Genomic DNA, 19,084 nt, shown 5'->3' with positions numbered 1-19,084 from the left:
TGTATTTAAGTGCACTTGTACAGTAATCATATAAAAGTGGACATTTATGTAAATGTTTGTGTCTAAAGTCACTTCCCATTGGCGTCGGCGGTACGGGACCTCTCAAAACTGCGGCCAAGATTCACGTTTTCCATCCCATACCCAATTTTGAATGTGTGTTTATTTCGTGTTTTTTTAAGTACAGTACAGTATATTAATAACTTTAAGCTTCGTTTTCAAAACATAATGTCATTGTTTATTAATTGTGATTCTTTACAAATGCTGTAGTACAACTTTTTATACCTTTTTCTGCTTGTATGTTTCAATTCAGTTCATGAAACTTTTATTTGCATAGTTTTGAAGAAGACTACAGTACCTAGTACTTATATTGAATGTTTGCATATCAACAGTGCAGTACTTTATCTTAAGTAATATTTTCAGGTACTTTCTCCATCACTGCCTAAAGTGGACCTGATGTGAACTAGAATGAAGTTGGCTGGATATAAAGTTAACTGGACCTGAAGCTAACTGGACCTGAAGCTAACTGGACCTCAAGTAGTCTGTGGTATTGTATTTAATATTGTTGTGGTACTTTGAATGTTAGGAAAGTTGTACAGGTATTCCCCAGTTTATAAGAGTACGGTGTCTTATAAAAACCTATGGTAAATCGAATCAGTATACCTATAGACTCACATTATAAAAGCCAAGATACTTTTCTTCAATGAAAAAAATTCCCCCCCAATTATGTAGTCTCCAAAAAGTATCGATGGATTTTCTAGCGGTAAAATTTGAAACGCTGGGTGAAATACTTTGATGTGATCTCCAGTGCATCAGCATAAAATGGTACAGGTACGTCCGGTCACTATACGAGCAACAGCCATAGACAGCGGGTAGCGAGAGAGGGAGTCATCCTCGTGTGACATACAACCGTACAGTATATGCTTTACTATAACAAGAAATCCATTAAGCTCTATTAATGTATGTATTGTGCTGGGTAGAAGCAAGGCATATGTAAAGAAGCCCCTGACTGAGGATTACAATAGCATGGATATATACTTTAAATGGAAGAGTTTCGGATCACAACCGAGACGGACCTCGAGGCGGACATTTCACCACCGTGTCGTAGTGACCGTTTCATTCGTACCGAGTTGCAGAATACGGTCGTCGACGACACGTACGATTTATGAGGAGTGACTAAGCAAATAGTAGTTGATATTAGAGTGAACAGCTACAGCAATATACAGTATATCGGTGTAAATGGAATCTGCCAAAATAAGATTTGAAATCGGCTCGTCGCCGGTCGTTTCGTGGCGGGTAACCCGCGGCGATGCCCGAGGGTTCGCTCGCCCCATTCTGCCGAGTTATTCGAGCGTTGCGCATACCCTCGTCGCGAAGGCTAATAATAGCACCTCTCGCCCCGTCGCGTCTTTCCGATAATTCCTCGGTTCATTTGACGTAAGATCCCAGTGTAATGAGATGCTCACAGAGAAGAGAATTACATATAAGTAGGAAGAATAGAGAGTAGGGATGTAAAGATAGGAAACTTGGTAGCGTGGCCGGGATGTTATTTACTCAGCGTCAATACACTGATCTTATCTCGTGTGTCAATACACATATATCACTTCTTAAAGGGACAACTTGTTAAACACCTCTTCGATACTTTAATTCAGTCAATGACATGGACACATTAATATTACGATTATATCGGGGTACTAACACATTATGTTTTACGTTACTCGACACCGACTCTCGGACACACACGAATGAATACACTTCCCACAGTAGGTAACTCACCCTAGGACGTTCTGACAAGACTCACGTGTACCCTGACGTAGGCCCAGCGAGTGCTGACTGGGCTGCCTCCTACGGGAGAACCCGCTTAGCTGGCGATGCCGTGGTCTGGTCGGGAAGTCCCCCTCCCGACCCGGGGAGGGGACGTGCGTGACTCTGCTCAGCGAACCGAGTGACGACCCGAACGGGAGAGAGATGACAGCAACCAGAATGAGAATCAGTATGACGAGAATGATGGTGGACGGGACTGTAGGGCCTTTATATGGGGTCGGCCCAACCTGCTCTTGGCCTCTAACCGATTATCACTAAACTGGTTAGATCTGGATAGCTGTGTGCAGGTGTGGTCCTGCCCAGGTGTCTTGGTTAGGCGAGGTTGTAGGGCACCCGGCTAAATCACGTCATTAGCGGCGAGGTCAAGTCCCTAGGGTCGACGTGAGGCGTGTCAACCCGGAATGTGGTGGTACCACGAGGTCTGTAGTGTGCTTGCTGTTATATGTGACATAATTCTGGGCTGTAAGCTTTGGTCTGACAATCAATCATTACACCAGTAATGACCGGCACGGCGTCGGCGTCCATTTACGACACGCAATCCGAATTCGCGTGACGTGCGATGCGAATCCTCGGAGGATTTGCATCTTTCAAAAAAATATACGGTCGTGCGCCGGTTAACGTCCAATAGCATATACGTCTGTGCCCCCTCCCCCTCGAAAAAACACTTCCGTGACGCCTGCTGGACCGCCACTCCAGGACCCCCTGACGGAGACAGGTGTAATGTTAACCTACATCTATTGAGGATAAAATCTTTCACCTACAAATTGACAATAACACATTTGCTGTAATCGGACATACCTAGTTGCCTCGACAATTGCAACCCCAGTTGCAATTGGGGTTGCAATTTCAAATTCTGTGTCATTACCCAGGAATAACGAAGTCTCCGGTGCACTGCACTCTAAGATTAAGAGAAAATGGACTCGGGCATCCCGAAGCGAGAGAAAACGGACTTCCGCGACGGGAGACGCAAGCGCTAACACGTGCCATTCGTGCCGAGAGACTCGACAAGTTTTACCAACCGTTAGTTATGTACGTTATCTAGTGAATTTAGTCAATATTGTACAGTATAAGTACACTGCAATACGGCGGTCCCTCGGTTAACAACGGACCTAAGTGCAAACCCGTACCGTACGTGTACTAAACGATCACGGTACTTAAATTGTTATGTCTATGGCAAATATAGATTGTTTATACAGATATTCAAATACCATCTTACAAGAATCCCAGCAATGTAAGTTATATTCACCCAGGTCGTTTGGGTGGCAAATTATGAGAAGAGCTTAGTCACTCTCAAGTAATGATAAATAAACACTCGGGCAGGCCTTCAGCGCCAACTGTCAAATCTTATCTCAAATAAATAAAGACACTCCGTCACCTCACTTCCCCTCTCCCCCTTCTTCCCATGCTCGCTGGCTACCTCCCTCCTTGTGTTCCCAGACAAAACATTGGTGATAACTTTATGCTTTAAGGTGTTTATTTTATATAATATCTCAGACTAAAGTTAGGGGATTACAATTTGCATAGCTGGAATCCTTGCAAGACAGCCAATAATTTGAATATTAACATTATATATATATTTTGTTGAAGATATAAAAATTGTAGTACATTTTATAATATAAAGTTTTTCAACTGTATTTTTGGGTAGATTTATATCAATTTCTTAATTTATTTTCATCCATTTACATGCACACACCATAATAAAAGAAACGTAAAAGAAATAAACGACCTCGGTGCAAAGCCGGAGCGTTCTCGTACTAATTTGATTACGGTACCAAAATTGTTTTGCAAATTACAGCATGTCTATATTCAAATTAATCAGTATGTTACAAGAATCCCAGCAATGTTAATTATATTGTACCAGGTCATTTCACTGGCATTTTAAAATGAGAGAAGCTTAGTAGGACCGTTAAATAAACACAGAGAGACCTTCGGCTCAAACTGTCAAACGTATCGTCTTAACTCTCTCCTTCCTCTCCCCCATCTGTTCAGCCAGGGTTTTAGGCTTACAGTTTTTATCTTACATAATATTTCAGACTAAAGTTAGGAGATTATAATTTGCATTGCTGGAATCCTTGCAAGACAGCCAATCATTTGAATGTAAACGTCATATATTTTGCTCAAGAGATAAAAATTGTTGTACATTAGTGTACAGTACTGTAGTACATTTTATAATATAAAGTGTTTCAACTGTATTTTTGGGTAGATTTACATGAATTTCTTCATTTATTTTCATCCATTTACATGCACACACCATACTAAAAGAAATAATTGACCTTAGTGCAAAGCTGGAGTTTTCTTGTACTAAAATTGTTATGTCTAGTGGAAATTATAGCACGTTTATATACATATTAATCGGTACGTTCCAAGAATCCCAACAACGTCAATTATATCGACCCGGGTCATTTCCCGGCCGGGAAAAAACGCGCCACAGACCCGGGCGCCGACCGTCGGTGTCGCCGGGCTTTATCTTAAATAATGTCACAGACCAAAGTTAGGAGAATTTTATTTGCATTGCTAAAATCGTTATAAGACGGCTAATAATTTTAACATAAACGTTGTATATTTAGCACAAGACATAAAAATTTGTAGCCCTTTGTAATAAAATTAGTTACAAGTAAAATTTGTATGTGAGCTATAGCATGTTTCTATTGAAAGTAATCACATTTTTATAAGAATTCCAGCAATGTTAATTCTATTCCAAGTCAGTTTAGTGATATTTCATAAAAGAAAAACTGAAAGTCACTGTTAAGGACAGATAAATAAATAAGCTCTAGACCTTGGCATCAACCGCCAGGAATCCGATCACGAGTAAACGGGCCATTTCGCGTCTCACGATTTTAGCCGCGTCGATTTACGAGCGTCCGTTTTAACGCGACGCCACCAAAAACGACGTTTTGTAGGAGATGGGCCGAGGTGCATTTGGGTATACTCGGTCTTTTTAGTATTTTGCGTTTGTCTCGAGTACCAGAGTAAATTGTTCCATTGAAACCACTTTAATTGAGTCCGAATTTGGTTTAAAGCTATTAGCTCTCTAGGAATGCGTCTCGCGTCGCATCGACGTCGTACCGTACGTGCGTCGGCGACGAAGAGAGGTCGATCGTAATATTCGAGAATGCCGTCGGGTCGTCGACGTCGGCGTGCCGTTTCTACGTTCGGTTAATAGTCGTGGCGATTTTTATCGCGCGCGTCCGTCGACGGCGGTCCGTCGCCGACCGCTCGAGATTCGGCCTCTGTGGCGCAGTCGTACGGTCCGTCGTCGTCTGCGAGAAGTATCCGTTTACTCGGTCTCGCGTGCAGCGTATTGCATTTTCTAGCAATAGACTAGATACGATCGCAGAGTAGTTCCATCACGTAGGGTGTCGTCTCGCCGTCGGCCCGGGACACGCCTCCGGCTACTCGACGCTCTGCTCGCCGGTACACGATAGAAATTAAAAATTATCAACACGATATTTTATGAGGGCATTACGATTGATTTTTAATACCCTATGCAATGGTTGTATAGATGTAGTGCAGTATAATTATTAAATGCAGGCAGCATTCACATAACAAACTTAACCCACAGAAGAAGTCGCCTCGGGCAACGGCAGCGGAAGCGCGATCCGGGAGACGGACACGAAGAACGACCGTGGATCGCCGCTCCGGAGACGGGTCGGCGAGTGCCGCTCTCCGACGTAAGACGATCGTCGAGAATATCGTACGTGTTTTTCTACGTTTATGGATGCTATAACTAAAGCTCAGTCAATAGTTATTTTAGCTTAAGGTCATATTATACGTGTATTTGTAATGTACGGTATTTCATTAAGTATGAATGCTAAAACTTGCCCGACGGTCGACCCCCAAAACGACGGCGGCGACGCGCTCCGGCACTCGACGTTAAAGATTAACGGATAGTCCGACGACTGTACCACCCCTCCCTCTACATATGACCCCTCTTCCATTCATCTACCACCTCCCCTTCCCTCCACATACCACTCATTCTTCCATCCACCTACCACCCCTTCCTCCCTCCACCTACCACCCCTTGTTCCCTCTACCTACCATCGCTTCCTCCCTCCACCTACCTCCTCTCCCTTCCTCCAGCTAAATGTATCCCTCCCTCCACTTACCACTCTTCCTTTCCCTTCCACCCCTCTATCCCACCATTTGTCCCCCCTCCCTTTCTTCACGTACCACTCTTCCTTTCCTTATCTATTATCCTTCTGCCACCTACCACCCCTCTATCCCTTCCCTATCACCTCTCGTTCCTTCCACTTGTGTTTTATTGGTTTATTTAATAAGTTTTATAGTATATGATGGTCACCTTATTAATAATGTAACATTTTGTGTGATTACAATTACACTACACACAGTTAGTCGAAGTGACCAGTTATTAGTGTTGATATTAATGGGCTAAATATTAGATAAGTTTATTGGAGTTTGCTATAAAATAAGACTATAATTAGAAAGTGTGAGTGTGAAGAAGGGTTTATTAGTTGTCTATTTGTCAATTAGAGGAACAAATAATTTGGTAACCACGCCCTAGTCCTTCAATGGAAAACGCATCGAAATGCGCAGGGTCGAGAATTGGCGGGAGAACGAACGCGGCGACGCGCGTAGAATACTCGTACGCCACTGTCGGGTGGGTTTTTTTGGGTGGCGTGGGACCCGGAGGGCATCTGAGGGCGGTCGTGTCCGGCGGTCGCCGTGCGAGAAATTGGGAGGACGGGCGTTCACGTTGCAGAAATTAAGGAACGGCATCTTCCGGCGGAACCGCGGCCCGCGACGAAAGGAACGCTCGGGTTCGACGCCCACGGACCGAGCGCGCGGCTCCTCCGCCGCACATTTCGTCGTCGGTAACGAGAGTAGTCGATTGAAGTCGCCTCTTTTGCCCGGGTGGATGTGTTTGTGCTAACCGTTTTAGGCAAGTGAATGTTTGGTAGGGCAGATTTGGGGATTCAATGTAGGGTAGACTTGCCATACAGTGCACAGCGTTTTAATTAGTGTCGTATTGCGGCGTTCGGCGAGCACGCAGACCGAAGCCTCGCTCGACCGCGTTTTAGGAGGCGCGGGGTTTGGTCCGAGGCCACTCGCAGTCGCGTTCGAGGGTACGGTCTGGAACGGCGTTCGACGAAACGTCTCGTCGAAATTCCGGAGCGGTCGTCGTCGGGTATTCGACGTGCATCCGTAAGGGCCCACGAGACTCCCCGAGGCCACTCGACCCCCGGAGTAGAACGAGGGCACGCTTCGAATCGGCGACCCGCGGAAAGTGCGCAAGAAACGAGATCGCGTAAATAATGGCAGATTAATTCCGTCGACACTCGTACGTACGGAAAGTGCCAAATAAATAAATAATACGTATTTTTTTTTATGGGAATTAGCCCACCCGGGCACGGGTCACCGACCCACATCGGGGCGAAAATGTAATAATAATAATTATTGAAGTTACGGCGTTCATTTTTGGTGGATATCGACGAAATACGACGCGAGAGGCTCGGACGACGACACAAACGACGTCGCTCTCTCCGGTATATTTTCGGGACCGTCCGTAAAAACAAAACCAAAACATAACGTGCGCATTGAAAGTGGCGCTTTATTCCAGAAGTAAAATGAAACATATTGACATACATATGGGGTAACCTAGTTTATATGTAACAATAATACTAAAGAACCTTAAAGAAATAGAAAATGGGAAAAAAAATGAAAAGTGAGGAGGAATATATTTATGTTGTGTTGTCAGTAGTAAGAGAAACAATTGAGACCCCGCAATCGCGCGTTAAGGAGGCAGAAAGTCAGACGAGCGACCCGGGACTCGGTCACAATTTTAGGGATGCCACGTAGCAGCGAGATCTACCGCGGACGACGCGTCACGCTTCCAATATTTTCCGAGGAGGCGGCATCTCCCCGTTTGGTAGCTGCCTAAGTATGTAAGATTTTTGAATGGAAAGTGTATGTTTGGCAAATGTATCAAGGTCTTTAGAGAATGTCCTCTGATATTTTGGTTAGTTGTCAAGGGTTAATGTGTAATTTACATGCCTAATTGACTTTGTATATTTTTTAACTTTAATTTTTCATTTGCAGTCACGGGTCGGAGTCGCCCGACGGGAGTCGGAAACGTCATTTCTGTGCGGACCGGCGACTCGACGGAATCCGGCCGAGGACGCCGCTCGAAACGCGGGAGTCGCGGGTAAGAATCTCGGACGACGCCGTATTGTAATGTTTATATCGCAGTGTACGGCATTTACTTAACGGTTGTTTGAAGAATAGGAATGCGCATGCGGCGTGCCTCGGCTCATCCGTAGGAATTGCGTAGGGTAAGTTGACGGTTTTAAAGGGAGACGAGAATTTATTAAGTGGCGCGTCGTCGACCCGACCGCGAATCATTAACTACGGGGTCGCGTCGCGGTCGCGGACGAAATATCGAAGGAAGTTTTGACCGATCACCGAGAGGAAATAGGACGGGAATTTACGAGTAAAAGAGTAGAACGTAAAGACGACGAGGGAGAAACGAAAATGCCACCGACGACGAGACTCGGGTGCCGTCGAAAATGCGTAGACGGACATTACAAGCGTCATAACGAGAGTACTTAACTTAGCATAGAGATATAGAATTGAAGGTCTCATATCTGGTCTAAAAGTGTTGGATACAATATGAAAAGTATGATTAAAAAATGGGAGTTTAACCCATAAGCCATGGGTTAGGGTGCTGCTGGCACTTCCCCCTCCCTTTCTATTGGGATAAATTGAGAAACAAGATGAATTCTTCCCCTTCAAAAAAGGGGAGACCAGATGTACGTCGTGGAAGTTTCACCTCGGGCGTAAGGGTTAAGAATGTAGTAGCTTGTAATGGAGGAGGAGGTATATGTATTTATGTCCTATTTTTTATACCGTATTGCAAGTAGGCGTTATCGTACGGACGTCGCGGGTCACAACGGGAACGCGGCACGCCGGAGGCGGGTACACGCGACGGTCCCTTAAAACGGACGGCGAACGTTCGTGGCGCGGGTATATCCACTTCCCTGAAAAGTGTAATTATTGATCCTCCTCCGACACATTGCGCTATTCGAACACGGACGCGAGATCGTCCGATCGCCGTACACGTCGCGGGTACGCGTCTCCCGAGGAGACGAGGCGTATCGAGTTCGCGCGGATGCAATCGAGATATTTCCTTTCGAGTGTAGTTTTTGGTTCGCCGCCAACACCTCTCGTAGTTCCGATACATTTATGCTCGTACCGGATCTCCGTCGTCGCATGTTTTCACGCGACGTCTGTGGAAGTTACGTTCGCTAGACGTCAACGGTACGACCTCGAGAGCACGACGTACATTCCGTCGGAAAGTACACCGGCGTGGATCGAGTGGACTTTCCCAATTGTCTGATAGATTCCTCGAGTTCTTGCGAATGGTACGAATACATACAATTAATCATATGTTATGTATAAGTATATTGTATGTCTTTTGATAATTGTCAAGTATTGGAGGAGCATCCGGTTTGATTTCGCGTTAGGCGACGGGGTCGCGGTTATTTCCGGAGAAGTAATTTGTGCGGGATGTAATTGCGGGGTAGTCGAGCACTGCAGCGGGTGTGCTCGTGTGTTTTAGTCGGCAGTAGTGTATAGATATGTTTGTGTGGGGTGAGTGTGTATAGGTATACTGTAGAAAGAATGAACTTGGATGAAGTTTGTTTGGGAATTAGTCTAATTTGTAATAGTAGATAATTGTTTATATATTTTGACAGTAATTTGTCCGTTTCAGTTGCGGACGAGAGCGCCGACACGAGTCCGAGACGGATCGTACGGTCGGCACGTCGGAGCGGTTTGGATGAAGACATTCGGGAACTGAGGACGAAGACGCTCGTCGATCGCGGACGAAGACGCCGGTCGACGCGCGAGGAAGATGCTCCGGAACACGGGAAGAATACCACACTCGCGATTGCGGGAAGATACTCGTCAACTCAGAAGAGGATGCGCATCACTATTGTATAGCGACGGTTTTAAAGACGATGTAATGTGTAAAATGAATGCATGTGTTGTTTGTAACGATTGTTATAATGTTTGTAGTATCGTTTTTAGAGACCGACTCCGCGAAGACGGAGGAAGTCGATACGTGTCGAGAATGAATTTATTGAAGATGATCATCGTAGACATGTTGCAAATAGATTGTAAAAAGTCACGCGTGGAGGGACAAACTCCGTAAATAACGGCAGCGTAAATACGAGACGACTCGGCGGCGGGGACGCGCGCCTCTCGAAAGTAAAAGAACGGGGGAGATTGGACCGACATAGACGGTGTTGTTGAGGTAACTGATAAGAATGGAGAAATGATGACTATTTGGTGGGGTTTTTTTAGGACAGAGAGAGTAGTTATATATTAGTAAAGATATAAAGTAAAAGGGGATAAGGACGGCGGTGGGGTACAAGGAACGACACACTCTGTAGGGCATTAAAGGAATTGACGTGCGACTACCGAGTCGGCGTAATTGTGAAAAAGAGATGCGAGGGGGATTTTGAAGAGAAGAAGAAGAAGTCGCGTGGTAGAGGAATTGCGGGGAAATTGGCGGAAGCGACGATCGGTTACGGGAGAGGATTTAACGAATAACATTTCGATGCGGGACGGGAGACGACGAATTTAGGGAATGCCGGTTTAGGATAGGGTCGTACGTAAAGCGGAGGGTGCGGGCGTCTGCGGATACGGACGACGGAGAATAGACGGGAATGTGCATCGAGACGAGGCGGTGGAGAAACGAAAGTGTCGGAGGTACCGCAGGGAAGTATACCCGCGAGATGTGTAAAGAATGGTTTGGAAGTAGAGTTAGGTGAGAGTCATGTGTTTGAAATGGCGGGAAGGTTTGACAGGTGTATTGGTTTTACGTAATTGTGGCAGTCGGTTTGAGAGCGGGCAGCTGTGGAATGCGCGCGGGTACCTATTTTGAGACCGCGACATCTACCGGTAAGGAAATATGCGATGCAGCAGTAATATATTTTTGGTTAATAGTAGTTTCATTTATTTGGCAAGAATTTTTACTCGTTCACCTGTACTCCGTGTTGCTCCACTCGTGTTAAGGCGTTTATTGTGAAGGCGTCTGTATAATAATAAAATTTGGAGGACGAGTAGGATAAGTGGAAGGGGAAGGAATACGAGCACAATGTTGAATGTGTAAGCCCTCCCTTTTTTTGTCTTTTCCCTCTGCCTCCCTGTCCTCCTCCTCCTCTTCCTCCTGCTCCTCCTCTTTTGATGTGTTCCTCGTTTCTTTGTTCGTCGAGTGGTTTCTTCTCCCTCCGTTTCATTGTGACTCCCTTCGTCTTTCTCCCCTGTACCTGCTTCTGTCCCTCCTCTTCTTCCTGTTTCCTTCTTTTACTCCTCCTCTTTGTTCCCCCCCCCCTCCTCCTCCTCTTCGCCTTATGTCTTCCTCGTTTCCATGTTTATTCTTTTGCTTGTTGTTCCTCTGTTCCTCCTCCTCCTCCTCCTCCTCTGTTTGATTGTGATTCCCTTTTTGTTTCTCACCCTCCCATTCCTCTTGATCCTGTTTGTTTTTTGTTGCTTTCTTTTCCTTTGTTGGTTGTTTTTGTGTCCCTGTATACGTTTGTTGTTACCAATTGAATTTGTGGTTGTATTACTGCTGCTGTGTGTATGTTGGATTGTATTTATTTGTGTTGTTATAAATATGTTGTGAGTGTGAATTAGATATATTGTGTTGATATTTGACTAAATTTTGTTGTTAAGAAGAGGAGGAGTTCTATTTAGATTTGGAAAGTAATTGTCATCGAGGACGAGAATGCACGTACCGTCTGTAGTTTGAATATGCGGTCGCGTCGGGTTTGGGCAGTTATATATCGGGAAATAGTTGAATTTTGTAAGTTAATGTTGTGGACTTGTGAAATTGATGAGCATGAAATTGTTTATTGTGGAATAGTTATTGGTTTTAATTTGAAGGGTGTCAATTGCGCACCGGGAATATTTTGTCGGGACTTTCGCGTCGTCGGAATCGACCGGAACGGCCGCAATAAATTGCGGGTGTCGCGGAGTTATTTTTTGTCGTCGTAGATCCGTCCGTGGAGTCGTAAAAAATGTGGCGTCGTCGACGAAAGTCAATCGTCTGCGGATCGGTCGTCTTGGAATCGACGGAAGTTAAGCGCTGACTTGCAATACAGTTTTGACGTGCAATTCGTCGCGTCCGTTTTATTGCAGTCGAGTTACGTGTAGACTTGTATATGTTTGTTTGTAATTGATTGAAGTTATTTGTAGTGTGAAAAATGTTTTGAGTTGTTGTTGTTGTTGTTTGATTATAGTATAGTCATTTGTGCAGTTTGAATCTATTTTGGTTTGTGGATTTGGAAAATGTGTTGCATGTATGTGGAATTTGAATAAGTGAGATATTTTGTGGATTTTGTATATTTTTCATGTTCGTGGACCGAAATGTCGTACAGGTCGTACCTCTCTAGTCGGGCAACCTCGGGACCGGAACGGTGCCGTATCATGGAAATTCACCCTTTTCCTGGATAGATAGTGACTTGTGCTTATGCTTGGAAGCACTAGCACCAGTTTCTCTGCATCACGGTCTCTTTGAAGACATATTGAAGGGTTAAATGTCGTATAGTAGCTCGTCAAATTTCGAGAGTGTTTAATTCTTAACGTATTTTATTGGAACACGCCAAAAAATAAATAAATAAAAATTTTGACGGCGGAAACTGGAATTTGGACGGGTCCGAACGGCCCGCCAACGTGCAGACGACGTGCACAATCGCGTAAAGAGCGTCATTTCTCTCGCGTAGAAAAGATTCATTATTGTTTATTACTGAATGTCTTTTTTATTGAATTACTGTTTATGTGGGCAAAATGAGCATTACAATTCATTAATAATACGTAGAATATTAAAACACACGAGGAAATGACACGGCATTGTTTTTGTCGATTACAAAACCAGTGATTGACTGGTTGTACATATAAAACAGAAGAAAATAAGACCTTGGGTGTAGGTGTAGTAAAATTACTATGGTTGTTTTAAGTAATGTTATTTAATGTTAATAAATGGAACAATAGAAGTAGCTAACGGTAAAGAAAAAAGAGATTGCGCGTGTAAGTGGGCATGCGAACACGCGAAAAGATATCGTCATTACTTTACGTAAGAATACGAAAGCAACACTTATTTACTGTTCATATATATTTTAATTGATGTTTGTGAATTTGTTTTTATTGAATTAATGTTTGTGTGTGCAAAATTAATAATACAATTTATTAATAATACGTGGAATATCAGAGGAGACGAGACGGCTGCCGGCATCGTTTACGTTAAAGCTCACAAAACCAGTGACTGATTGGTTGTACATATAAAACTGAAGAAAATAAGACCCTGAATTTAGCTGCAGTAAAATTAATGTAAAAAAATTACTACGGTCGTTTGAAGTACTTGTAATGTTATTTAATGTTAATAAATGGAACAATATATGTAGTTAACCATTAATGGTAAAAATAAAAAGTGAGACTGCGCATACGTAAGTGTGCACACGTGAAAAGATATTGTCATTACTTTACATAAGAATATGAAAGGAACACTTATTTACTGCTGATATATATATTGAAGGGTTAAATGTTTTACTCTATAGACAAAGAAAGAGAGAGAGAGAGAGAGCAGCTGAAGTGCTGGATGTAAATACCTTAATTTCCTGTGTTTTTTTAAGGGGATTAGCCCACCCGGGCATAAGTCACTGACCCACGTTGGGGCGTGAGGGGCAAAAATTTAATACTCCTGTCATAATAATGATAATTCACCCTGCAAAAAAAAAAAAAAGAACCTGCCTATCTACCTGTTGGAGAAACTAAAATTGTTCTGGACCACGGGAGTTTGGCGGACTAGAGAGGTACAACCTGTAGTTGTTTGTGGACTTGAAATTGTTAACCTTTGTGGACTTTGAATAATTGATATTGTTTGTCGACTTTGAATTTGTTTTGCCTTTTGTGGATTGGGTATATTTTTGGCGTGCGCGCGGACCGGGAAATTTACGCGTCGGGTCCGAGGACCGGTAATAATTATCGTCGCACGCGAACTCGGAATAACGTATTATGCCGGTGGAATTGGACTAATTTTTTATCCCGTGAGGATTTTGAATAATTGACGACGTGTGTGGACTTTGAATAATGTATAATGTTTGTGGACTTTGAATAATTTTGTATCTTGTGTGGAATTTGAACATTTGTTATCCTTTGAAAATGTCTCATTGTTTGTGTATTTTGAATAATTGTCAATTTTTGTGGACTTGGAATAATTAATGATGTTTGTGGACTTTGAATATTTTGTATCTTTTGTGGACTTTGAATAATTTATTGTTTGTGTAATTGGAATAATGTTTAATTTATGTGGATTTTGAATAATTAATGATGTTTGTGGATATTTGAATAATTTGTTATGTTGTGTGGACTTTGACTATTTTGTATCGTTTGTGGACTTTGAATAATGTATTGTTTGTGTACTTTGAATAATGTTCAATGTATGTGGACTTTAAATAATGTATAATGATTGTGGACTTTGAATATGTTTTATCCTTTGTGGACTTAGTATTAATTTATCCTGTGTGGACTCTGAATAATTTATAATGTATGTGGACTTAGTATTATTTTATTGTTTGTGGCCTTTGAATAATTTTCAATGTAGACTGAGTATTTTTGTCATGTTGTGTGGACTTGTAATAATTTGTATCCTCTGTGGACTTGTAATAATTTTCAATGTATGTGGACTTTGAATAATTTATGATGTTTGTGGACTTAGTATTATTTTAGCCTTTGTGTATTTTGAATGTATGTGTACTTGGTATGTTTTTCATGTTTGTGGACTTGTTATTATTTTATCGTTTGTGGACTTTGAATATTTTGTATCCTTTGTGGATATAGAAAATGTTTTATTGTCTGTGGCTCGGTATTAATTTATTACGTCCGTGGACTCGGAATAATTTTGTATCGCGTGTGGACTTTGAAAATTTTTCATTGTTTGTGGACTTAGATAAATGTGGATCTGTTGTGGACTTAGTATTTTTTCATTGTTTGTGGAGTTAGTATTATTTTATCCTGTGTGGAGTTTGATTTATTTTCAATGTATGTGGACTTGGTATTATTTTATTCTTTGTGGACCTAGATTATGTTTCAATGTATGTGGAATTAGTAATTTTTCATGTGTGGACTTAGAATATATGTTATTGTTTGTGGATTTTTAATTTTTCATCCGTTGTGGACTTGGAAATATTGTCATTGTTTTTGGTGTTAGAAAAATGTTCATATGTTGTGGACTTAGTATTATTTTATCTTGTGTGGACTTGTAATAATTTTCAATATGTGTGGACTTAGAATAACTTTTAATGTATGTGGACTGAATAATTTTTATCCTTTGTGGACTTATTATATTTTTCATGTTTGTGGACTTTGTATTATTTTATCCTTTGTGGACCTTAGAAATTTTGTCATCCTTTGTGTACTTGGAAATATTGTCATTGTTTGTGGATTTAGAAAAATTTTCATGTTGTGGAGTTAGTATTATTTTATCCTGTGGACTTGTAATAATTTTCAATGTATGTGGACTTGGTATATTTTTCATCCTTTGTGGACTTTGAAATATTGTCTGTTTGTGGACTTGGTTTTTTTTTTCCTCTTGTGGAATTGGATTAATTTATGTTTGTGGACTTCTAAAATTTGTTCATCCTTTACGGACTTAGAAAGTTTTTCATGTTTTGTGGACTTTTTTTGCTGTGTTGTGAATTTGTTTTTTCTTGTGTGGACTTAATTGTTTTTTTCATCTGATGTGGACTTAGAAAATTTTCATGTTGTGTGGACTTGGTTTTTTCATGTCATGTGGACTTAGAAACTTTTTCATCCTTTTTGGACTTAGAAAAATTGTCATGTTGTGTGGACTTAGTATTTTTTGTTGTGTGGACTATTTTTTTTCATGTGTTGTGGACTTAAAAATTTTTCTTCCTTTATGGACTTAAAAAATTTTCATGGTGTGTGGACTTAGTTTCTTTCCCCGTGTTGTGGACTTAGAAATGTTTTTTTGGTGTGTGGACTTAGAAAATTTTTTGTTCTTTGTGGACTGTATATTTTTCATGTATGTGGATATAGAAATATTTTGAGCATAATAAAAGGAAGCATATAATCAATGTCTTTATTTTTCACAAGTTAAAGTACAGCCATATTTGGAATAGGTAAAGTTGAAGGAAGGTGGTGTCGTAGAAAACGGGATCACGTGGGAAACTGGAGCCGATGAAAGTTTCCCATTTTCTTTGATGGTTTCCCATTTTCTCCAAGTGAACAGAAAACGGGATTTTTTTTCAAAGTCGCTATCTTGTTAAGATAGGTTCTGGCAACCCCTTCTTTATTATATAAGTTATTTTAGAGTGTTTATTGAACAACAAAGGTGATTTTTAAACTCAAAGAAAGTAGTTATTCCAAATTAGTTTTAAGTTAGTATTTTAATGTTTTGTTTGCAAACAGACTTTAACCATATTGTCAGTACCAACAATAGGTTTAGTCGTAAAGCTCTCGACACAGATATCGTGTCTATGGACTATTGTCGTGCGATAGATCAACAACGTCCGAGCTTTTGTTTGCAAACAAACATCAAAACACCAACTCACAACCAATGAGGAATAACTACTCTCTTCGAGTTCAAAAATCACCTTTGTTGCTCAATAAACACTCTAAACAACACCACATGTGTTCCCGTGTACCTGTAAGAAAGGGGAGAAACAAAAACAGCATTAAAATTCACACAATACAAATCAAATTATTCAACACATTAACTAATCTCAACATCTTTACTTTACTTTACATATAATCATATTACATCAACTAATCTCAATGATGCATTTCAACATCTTTACTTTACTTTACATATAATCATATTACATTAACTAATCTCAATTCTTCACACATTACCTTCATCTTCTCATGTCGCTCCACTTCATCTGGTGCCTAAGTCACTTGTCATCATCTTATACCTTATGTGTCACTCAAAATGCACATCAGGCAATAAAGAAAACACAAAATTCAACTCAAATACATATATTCTATACACTTAGCAATATAATACAGTACAGTACATCAAACATCATCTTCATAGGGACAACACCTATGCATTCACAGGACATCATCTCCTCGACTCCATACACCCGTCACTGGAACACGGCTACAAGTTCACAGGACATCTTCTCGGCTCCAGTCACAGGGACTACGGCTATACCTTCACAGGACATCATCTTCTCGGCTCCATACACCCCGGTCACTGGTACGACGGCTATACCTTCACAGAACATCTTCTCGGCTCCATACACCCGTCACTGGGACCACAGCTATACGTTCAAAGGACATCTCGGCTCCAGTCACAGAAACGACGGCTAGAAGTTCACAGGACATCTCGGCTCGATACACCCCAGTCACTGGGACAACTGCTATACGTTCACAGGACGTCATCTTCTCGGCTCCATACACCCCGGTCACCGAGACGACAGCTACACGTTCGAAAGACATCGTCATCTTCTCGACCCCAGTCACAGGTACAACGGCTATACGTTCAAAGGACATCTTCTCAGTTCCATACACCCAAGTCACTGAGACGACAACTATACATTCAAAGGACATCTCGGCTCCAGTCACAGGGACGACGGCTACATGTTCAAAGTACATCATCTTCTCAACCCGTCACAGGTACGACAGCTATACATTCACAGGACATCATCTTGGCTCCATACACCAAGACAACAGCTATACATTCACAGAACATCATCTTCTCGGCTCCAGTCACAGAAACGACAGCTAGACGTTCACAGGACATCATCTCGGCTCCAATCACAGGGACGACGGCTATACGTTCAAAGGACAACATCTCGTCTCCATACACCCCAGTCACAGACACGCGTAATCCTCGACGGCAACTTGGCCAGAGCGACTTCACCCCATCGCTACAATCTGAAACGGAGAAAATATTTAGCAAATTCCAATTTCTTACCCAACAACTACCAGTCTCCCACTAACAATGGACGTCAACTCATAATGGCCTTTCCCATCAAATACATTATACGTACAAGGCGGTCCTCCAACACATCGTCACCTCCACAGTAAATGCCCAATACTTGGTCGTTTCCTACATAGCCTCCATCCACCACTCTTTCCGATGCACCACTGAAAAAAAAAAAAAAATTCCATAATAAACACCATTCCAAAAAGGTTCATGCATCCAATCTCCTTCGGGATCAACACGTCCCTCTTATTCTTAGTGGCTTGCCTACAACAAAAACTCACTCTCTTAAGCATTACCTCGGCAAAGCCCATGTCTACGAAAACCAAACTTCTTCCTTTTAAACGACACCATACACTACAAATACCAACTTCTTAACAATATACACATACTCTACTACAAACTATTCACCAAGGCTAGTACCAATCATTACACAGCCTCCAGTGTGTAACAACAATACTAGCCTGCTACCAAATAACTTCTATACAATTACAATACATACCCACAACAAATTCACCTTTCATCTTACCCAAATTCAAACAAACGCTTCCTCTTTAACACAAACAATCGGCTCCTTACCCTTTCACTCCCATCTCCGTCGCCGAGTAACCACTGCCTCTTCCACCATCACTACCGCCTACCATTACAAAAACTCCAATCCGGCCTAAAAAACAAACAGATCAACACATTAGTTCACGCCCTAAACCGCTCCAACGCCACACTCACCAAATATAAATATGCCTCTACACTAGTCGCAACATTTCTATTACCTGCTACATCCATTCGCCACATATACTAATCCAAAACTAACCTACAATTTACATCACTATACACGTCTTCCAACAATTACATTATACTCAATTTCTTACAACTAAATTCACTATGTCCCTAAACTATCACAAACAATTCACGATGCACCACACCACTTATCTTAAAACGCCGCTGCTGCTGCGGCTCCTCCTCAACAGTCCATTGCACAGCCCCATAAATGTAGTAGTCCACCCTTTCTGCAACCTGGTTACGACACTACCCACCACCACTCCATCCTCAAACAACAACAAACCTTTCACACAACCTCCATAATGCACCATGCTTATTTCTCCCAACTTTAAACATCAATGGGTACTGCTAGCCGAAAAAACTCATATCACTTGCCTACAACTTTCAAATACAATAACAACTCACCTTCAAATAATACATTGCACAACTTGACATCGCCGTATCCAGTGTCGACGCGCTCCTCTCAACAATTCGCCCATATTCCTCCACCACCAACATGAAAACAAAAAACAA

At 41.9% G+C, this 19,084-nt stretch overlaps 2 long non-coding RNA genes across 4 annotated transcripts; one reads left to right on the top strand and one right to left on the bottom strand.

The window, feature by feature from the left end:
* Positions 1-19: 19 nt before the first annotated feature.
* Positions 20-12,337, top strand: LOC121867926. 3 transcript variants are annotated; one of them, XR_006089266.1, is made up of 5 exons: positions 20-153; positions 421-544; positions 5,384-5,515; positions 7,879-7,984; positions 9,551-12,337. It is a non-coding gene; the product is annotated as an uncharacterized LOC121867926 (long non-coding RNA). The 3 variants fall into 3 exon arrangements; XR_006089264.1 differs by having other exon boundaries at positions 20-544; XR_006089265.1 differs by lacking the exon at positions 7,879-7,984 and having other exon boundaries at positions 20-544.
* Positions 12,338-17,057: 4,720 nt separating this feature from the next.
* Positions 17,058-19,084, bottom strand: LOC121867883. Its single transcript, XR_006089254.1, has 4 exons — positions 18,977-19,084; positions 18,371-18,455; positions 17,859-17,955; positions 17,058-17,742 (listed from the first exon to the last, which is right to left on the bottom strand). It is a non-coding gene; the product is annotated as an uncharacterized LOC121867883 (long non-coding RNA).

Source organism: Homarus americanus, unplaced genomic scaffold (genome assembly GCF_018991925.1).
Source record: "Homarus americanus isolate GMGI-L3 unplaced genomic scaffold, GMGI_Hamer_2.0 scaffold37032, whole genome shotgun sequence".
In the NCBI taxonomy this organism is placed as follows: Eukaryota; Metazoa; Arthropoda; class Malacostraca; order Decapoda; family Nephropidae; genus Homarus; species Homarus americanus.
The sequence above is the reverse complement of the archived record's forward strand: the minus strand, read 5'-3'. Positions and strand labels throughout refer to the sequence as shown.